Below are 8053 nucleotides of genomic sequence, written 5' to 3'. Positions count from 1 at the left end.
AGACCTTTGGGACTGTAGATCACTTTAGATGAGCTGTGCTCTCAGCAGGGGTTATTTCATGTCAAGCACAACATGGAAATCCACATTTTATGAAATTCTGTCCCGAGGTTGCACTGGAAAACCTGGCATAAGCAAAATTAACCTGAGCTGATACCAGCAGATTAAGGATCTGATTCAATTTTAGCAAATATTTGTCTCATTGTTGTGCTTGCAAATAAATATGTGGAAGGAAATAAACGAAGGAAGTGGGGAATGCAGATAGCAGAACTCTGTCAGGTTTTCTGGTTAAAGATTCATAAGAAGAATTAAGAGAACATGTGGTGAAAATGGGGACCTGTAATGTGTCTGTCAGTTATGAGTCTCACCTGTTCCAAAGCACAGATGTAGAACTTTTTTACATTCAAAGCCCCTCTGGAAGTTGTGAATGTTCTAACAGGTGTCTCATATCTTGTTTAATTATCTACTGAGCCCATAATAATTAAACAAGATATGAGACACCTGTAGGCACATTTTAAAAAAATAAAGTGCCTTTTCACTTTATTGCTTTATAAGAAATAAGAAAAATGAGCACCCAACCCACCTTTGCTATATTCTATTACTTTGTACAGCCTGAATCTATTTTGAAATGAGCAAGGAACATACCAGTTACTCCTATGATACTTTGTTTTGACTCCTTTTAATATTTAGAGAGATCACCAGACCAAAAATATCTGAAAAGATGAGGAAAAGGTTTATGAAACTATTTATGACAGTGGTCATATTTAAAAAACTATTCCAATCCTCACTCAGTATAATTTAGTTTGCATTTGACAGCTTTTAGTGCCCAGTGCTTTGAGGTTGGGTTGGGATTTTCTCGGGAAAGAGAACATTTGGGCAGTGCTCATGGGGTGGGATTCCTGGGTGTCCTGCACAGGGCCAGGAGTTGGACTTGATGATCTGGATATGTCCCCAAGTGCTCCCTGAAAGCCTACTAAGGCCACCAGTAGATGGTGGTAACAACACAGTTTCTTGGTTGATTGGGTTTTTGTCGTTTTTGTTTGGTTGTTTGTTGTTTATTTGGTGTTTTTCTTTTGGGGGCTGTGGGGTAGGTTTTTGGTTTGTTTTGGTTTTTGTTGTTGTTTTTGCGATTTTTTGCGGGGCTTTGGGTTTTTTTTTGGGGTTTATTTTTGCTGTCGTTGAGGAAAGGATTGACAATTTTGTGTGCTCCCCAACAGGCTCCAGATGTGATAGAGCCACGGTTTCATTGCCCAGCAGTGGGAAAGAACACGGCTCCACCTGAAGCAGGCACAAAGCGCTGGTTTACAAACCCTGTAGATGTAGTTCTAATTCCAGAGCAGCTAGCTGCAAAGGAAAGGGGCTGTTTTCCTTGCTTGCTACAGATTTTCTTTGTTTTTCTTCTGTATTTAAAGGCTGGAGGGTTTAGATTAGTGGTCCAATTCCCACTTTAGCAGTAGTGCCCACGTATTGCAAGGGTGATGCTGCAGCAGCTTTGGTTGCTATAAGTTTTAAAACCTGAAGGCCCAACCAAATTCCTTTTTGAAATGAAATGAAATTTTAGAATATAATATAGAGGACAAGGTAAAGATCTTTATTCTTTCTTTCTTCTGTTGCTCAAGCATTTCTTTGTCTGCAGCATTGGATTGGTTCCAGTGGAACAAAATTTAAGCTAATGAATGTTTAAATGTATTTTGACACTTCCCTCTTCTTGCATACCCCAAACAATCATTTCAAACAGAAAACTCACCAAACCAAATAACTGAACCTGTGTCTATTGGACCAATGTCCAAACATTGTTATGCATATGTATTTTCTTCACCTTTGCAGCCAATTCCTTGTGCAGGCAGCACACTACCAATCAAGGTTTACCCCCCCCACCCCCACCCCAAAATCATACTGGAATGTAAAGTTTGAATTCCCTCTGTGTCTAAATTAGCATATATATTTGCTGGTAAAAGCATTTCAGCTACTTGAGGTGTTAATTCCACTTAATAATAAATTTGATGGTTTTGTAGCTAAAAATGTAAGAATATGAAGGAAGTGACACTGATGTATGATTATTTGCAATCTGAGATGAAGACTTACTGGATTATTGCACTCACTTTGATTAAAGAACTATATTCTACAATATTCACTACTAGTTTGAACATTTATGAAGCCTTCTGAGATTCAGCTGGTAAAGCAAGTGCGTTTCTTCCAGAACATAAAATGTTCCGGGAGAATATTTATATGAAATATTAAATTCTATCTTATGACATACAGTTGTGAAAAGTAGAAGGCTTTTACTCCTAGTTTGAGTCAAATTGTTCAGTGCATTTCATATTTTTGGAATTGCAGGATGCGCTACATTAGCATTCAGTTGTTTTATTATCATGAATCTTACACCACTCTGTGTGCAATGATTGGGCAATGTTGTGATTTATTGGAGCCAGGTGGCCTGCCACCACAACTAATTACCACCTAGGGAGAAGTTATACACTAGGAAAACAGCTCTCTTCTCAGGTGTTCCCTTCGTGCCCTTTTCCTCCTTTTTGCCCAGCCTGATTCCAGAGCTTCCAAAAAATGAGCATAAATCAGGGCTGAGTTTAAGACCCAGAAAACCCGAGCTACTGGACAAGAACTGAGTTGAGAGAGCAATGAGTCAGGCCCCTTTTTGTGTGCTTCACAGCACAGCCTGAGCAGCCTCACTGCTCAGAAACATGACTGAGAGCAGCTGTGCACATTGGTCACTGCGCTGTGCTGAGGCTCCAGGATATTCCCTTTAATCCTCCCCATTAGTAAAAAAATCCAGCCAGAAGAGGTCAAGAAGCTGTAAAAGACGCAAAGCCTCTTGTCTCCAATGCATTCTTTGTGGTCTATTTTTACAGAAATCTCTCTTGGTTCAAGCTGTCCCAACATTAATGGTTCAGGGAGGGTTAGTCAGCCTTCCCGGCCATGGAAAAGTAATCACGCCGCTCAGGCAGCACAACAAATTGCTGGGGTGCTGTGGGAAGTGCTCTTTTATATTCTGGCAGCCTGGGCCCCCAGCCTGTGTCAAGTGCGCTCAGAAGATGCCACAGCCACTCGGCCTAGTGTAAATATCTGCCACAAAACCTCTCCCAATAACGTCAAAGCAAACTCACTCGAGGGAAATGAGCCCTTCCTGTAAATAGCTGTGAAAGAGGCGCTTTGTTGGCTGATGGGGGTATTAAACACTGTCTTCCTGGAACATTTACACCATGGCTAATAACAAATAAGCCAGAGTACACTGAAGCTTTATCATTTGTCATTGCGTTTGGCAGGTAAATTAGGATTTTGCTCAACAACAGCAGCTCTACAAGGTGAGAGAGACTTTGCAGGTTCAACAACCAGCGAGGACCATCTTGATGCTGCAAGTCCGTGGGAGATGAGGCTGTGGGGGGACAGCCCCTGGGTATGACCCTTTAGCAGAGTCCCTGCACTCCTTTGGGGGTGAAGTCAGGTGTCACAGCTGGGCTGGTGCCTGATTGCTGGCACTCACCCTGCTCTGCAGTGCTTATCCCAGAGCTGCTCAGGGTTACAAACTGGGTGATAAACCTCTCCTGTTCTTTTAGAGAAAGTCCTCTTTCTCTTTTAGCTCACCTGGCTGTTGGAGGAGCTGATGCAAAAGCAATTTATTCAGCTCAAACCACCGTGTGGCAGTTTGCCCTGACTCCAAGTAGGATGGCAAGTGGAAATCGTGGGTTTTATTACCTTGTTCCTTTGATTTTATTCAATCAGATCCAGGATTTAACTCTTTGAGTACCTAAGGATGCTGGTTGGCAAGTAGTGATGGTTTGAAAACCTCTAAATCTGTCTTGCTGCTTTACAAGGGAACCAGAACCTGAACTCATGGTTACAAACTCTGTCAGGCCTGGTGCTGTGATCCCTTCCCTGGGGAGGCTGTTCTGGTGCCCAGCCATGCTGTGGGTGAACAACTTCTTCCTGATGTCCAGGGTAAACCTTCCCTGACACAGCTTCATACCATTCCCTCAGGTCCTGTCACTGGTCATCAGGGAGAAGAATGGCCCAGTTGAAGCATACCACAAAAACTCTTTGTGTCAAGTTGAGTGATCGATTTTTGCATGAGTCTCTCTCCTACCCTGTGCTGCTCCACAGCAGACTGCTCACCAATATCTGCTCAGGAAGGTTTTAATCTGGTGGTTTATGCCCTCCAAACCCTGTTTTGCTGGTGTTACATACAAGAACTGGACCCTCAGAGGTGGTGAGGACAGCTCCAGAGAGCCCCATACCTCGGCCTTATCCATCACACTGAGCCCATTTATAGAGGGAGTCCTCTGGTGTGGTACATCCTTGGAAGAAAGTATTTGTGTGGATATTATGAATTAGTTACAATTGGCACAGAAATTGCTTTTGGAATATTAGCTCTGATTATCTTTGATTTTAAGATTTCCTTCCTTCCTTCCTTCCTTCCTTCCTGCCTTCCTGCCTTCCTGCCTTCCTTCCTCCCTCCCTCCCTCTCCTTGTTTGGAAATAATTCTGCCTCCATCCTCAAAAGATGTAAAGCCATAGTTTATGTTTTCCCTGTGTCCACTGCTCTTTGAACAATCTTAAGCCAAGTGATCATGCTAGTGAAGTGTTTGATATCAAGAGCCTTTCATTCCTTTGTCAAGCACTGGAAAGGGCTGCCCAGGAAGGCAGTGGAGTCCCCATCCCTGGAAATGTTCAGGAAATGACTGGATGTGGCACTCAGTGCCCTGGGCTGGTGACAAGGTGGTCAAAGGTTGTACTCTGTGATCTTGGAGGTCCTTTCCATCCTAAAGGATTCTGTAATTTTTTTCACACACTGTTGCCTATTTCTTGGGCAACCTGTGAGAAATCTGCTTCTTTTATTTCTTTTGATTGAGCCTCTATTACCAACTGACTTCACACCTCCAGTACCAGGAATATGAGTAGCCAGAAAAAATAACACAGATTTTTCTGGTTAGTTTTAGTGTAGGTATTTAAGCAGCTATGAAGCTGCTTAATTTTCAGACATATTTTTCCCTTTTCTATCTATTTTTTTAATGTTCACTGGTTTCCATCTAGAAACAAATGACCATCAGATCTGGTTAGCCAGACAAGTCATCCAAAAAATAGACTTTAGCTATGATGCAATTAATCTGCCCCTATTAAGGCAAAGCTCTGCATTATTTCCAAAAGGAGGATGAAAATAAACCGAATGTTTATTTGATTGATGTTTTGATAACAGTGGCTTTAGAGTGCAGACAATAATTTTCATTCACAGATCAAAAAAACCCATGAAGCTTTAGCAGTGCAACAGAAAGGGAGATGTGGCAAGAAGCTGAAGTTATAGGGTTCATCTCTAAATATTCTTAAATATAGGGAGGCTCTATTGTTGTGGAATTTCTGTACCTTGATTTAAAAGCCTCAGTCTGACCATGAACTAACATGAGTATGAGCTTTGGGACTCAGACCCAAAATTATAAGTGGCTGCTTGTGATCAATGGCTCCAGCTGTAATTTTCTGAACCAAGGACAACTGGGGCCTTTATCTCTGTTTCCTTGCCCTTCCTCTTCCCATTTCCTTCTGCTTCCTCTTCCCATTTCCTTTTGCTTTTTACCTTTCCTTTTTTTCTCCTATCCATCCCATTCTCCTCCTGTCTCCTTTGCTTTCTGCTTTCTCCTTTTTCTCTTTCTTCTCGAGGCAAATTTTATATTATTATTTTTTAAAAAACAGATTAACACATTTGGATTGGAAGGGATTTTACAAATCAGCTTATTCCAACCCCCTGACATGGGCAGGGACACCTTCCACTGTCCCAGGTTGCTTGGAGCTCCATCCAGCCTGGCCTTGAACACTCCCAGGGATGTCAAATCCACAACTTTTCTGTACAGATACACTTGGTGTTGTCATGGTGTGCTTTGTGAAATTTTTGCAAATGAACTTACCTCTCCACACTATGAAAAAAACAAGCTTCAGCACCTGTTGTGATTTATGGTTTTTCTTTCTCCCAGTCCTATTTTCCTGCTGATGGGTTAGCCTACTCCTAAACAAGTTTTAAAACTCTCAGGGATGCAGCTGTTGAAATGCATGTTAGCTTAATCAAAAAACAAATAAACAGCCAAGATGTGTGGGAAAGGAACCGACCATACTCACTGTGAACACAGCAGTGTGCAGGATGGACGTCTTTTCCCTTTAGTTCCTCTTGTGATTCAAAGTTGGGGTTTTTTTCACCCGTGAACCAGAGAGTAACATTTGATCTCAGTTTGACTTCTGAAATAGGTCACTGCGGTTGGGGAGCAGAGATACGCAGAGATGATGTGTCTGCTTGGAGATCAGTTTCTTGTGGCTAAGGCAGAGCAGATAGGAAAGCATAAATCAAAATAAATATCTTTGTCCCTACTGTGGTTGAAATGGGCTCCTGTGGTATCCAGGGACAGCAGAGGATTTGGAAAGAAAGGTTGCAGTGTGATAGTATTTTTCCCTTTGTGGTTTACTCAGAGTCTTGCATGGGAAGACGAGGAACGGCTCTGAGCACAGATAATTGGGATGAATCAGTGTTTCTAATTCCACCCAGGATAGCCTCTGTGAGAACTGGAGAGGTTAGCCCCAAAACACAGCACTAGTTTGGAAACACTGCTGCTTGTTTCAAGGGGAGCCAGAGTAAATAATGCGCACAAACGGGCTTCTGGACTCTCATTACAGAGAACAAAATTAAAATTATTTAATCTCCTTTTTGTTTTATAAACTAGATTACCTTGAGGGATGAATCAGATGGTAAGGACTGCAGTGTGGGAGAAGTCTCTAACTTCTGACTCTGTTAAGGGGATGGTGCATGGACTTAAAATTCACAGACTGTGAGATGACAAGTTCAGTACCACTGTATCCAGAACTATAGAAATGAGTCCAAAAATTATTAAAACAAATGAGTAAATGTCAAAACAAACAAACTGGACGTATACAGCCCATAGGTCCTGATGGCTTGCTCCCACAAGGATTGACTAATGTCATTGTGAGGCCACTCTCAATTATTTTTGAAAAGTTGCGACAATCAGCAAATTCCTGCTGATTGGAAGAAGCAAATGTCACCTTTATCTTCAAGAAGGGCAAGAAGGCCCTTCTGGTGAACTACAGACTAGCCAGCCTCACCTTAATCTCTGAGAAGGTGATGGAGCAACTGATCCTGAAAATTATTTCCAAACATATAAAGGACAAGAAGGTGACTAGGAATAGTCAGGCACAGATGAACAAATCATGCCTGACCAAGCTCATGACCTCACAGACAAACTGGCAAAGTGGAGTTTAGCTAGGTGGGCAGTGAGGTGACCTGAAAACTGGCTGACCTGCAGCATCAAACACTTGTCATCTATGACATGAAGTCCACTCACCAGTGGTATGCACCAGAAATTCATACTGGGGCCAACACTGCTTAAAATTCTGTTAATGATGTATAAAAATGATGCTGGTTTGATTTCTTTCTCTTATTGCAAAGAAAAATGATCATGGATCCTGTTTTACTTCCAGTTGCAAAAGTCCCCACGAAGTTTCACTGGATCATAGACTGAACTGAAGATATCCAACTAAATCCATATTGCAGTAATTATCACACTCCAGATGAAAATTTTCACCTCAGCATTGAAAAGTAGTGGGAAATTTTTGCATTTTCATAATCCAGAGAGGATTATGTGTGCTTCAACTGTTTTGTTCCTTCTTACTACTGCAAAAAACACACCCCTAGGAAAGTTGAAACAAAACAAATGTAAGGAAAATTACTCTGTAAAACAACACAGTGAGATTTTTTTTTCTCTCAGTGTAAACTATACCAAGCTCACAGGAAAAGAAAAAAAAATCTTCAGTAATTGTAAACATAGCCTGCAGTAATCAGACTGACATATTATATCTATCCTACCATGGGAAACAATACTATATAATGTTGAATTGCAGTATGGTTTGTTTGGGGTTTTAGCAGTAATTTAAAATGTTTATTAGGTGCTCCAATTCTGGGGTACTCATAGTCCCCTGCTCCTCCAGCCTCACCAGCTGCAGGGTGACTGCCCCAGCTCAGGAATTCCACTTGCTGGAAAGGTCCAAGCTG

Source organism: Fringilla coelebs, assembly GCF_963513975.1.
Source record: "Fringilla coelebs genome assembly, chromosome: 5".
Classification (NCBI taxonomy): domain Eukaryota; kingdom Metazoa; phylum Chordata; class Aves; order Passeriformes; family Fringillidae; genus Fringilla; species Fringilla coelebs.
The sequence above is the reverse complement of the archived record's forward strand: the minus strand, read 5'-3'. Positions refer to the sequence as shown.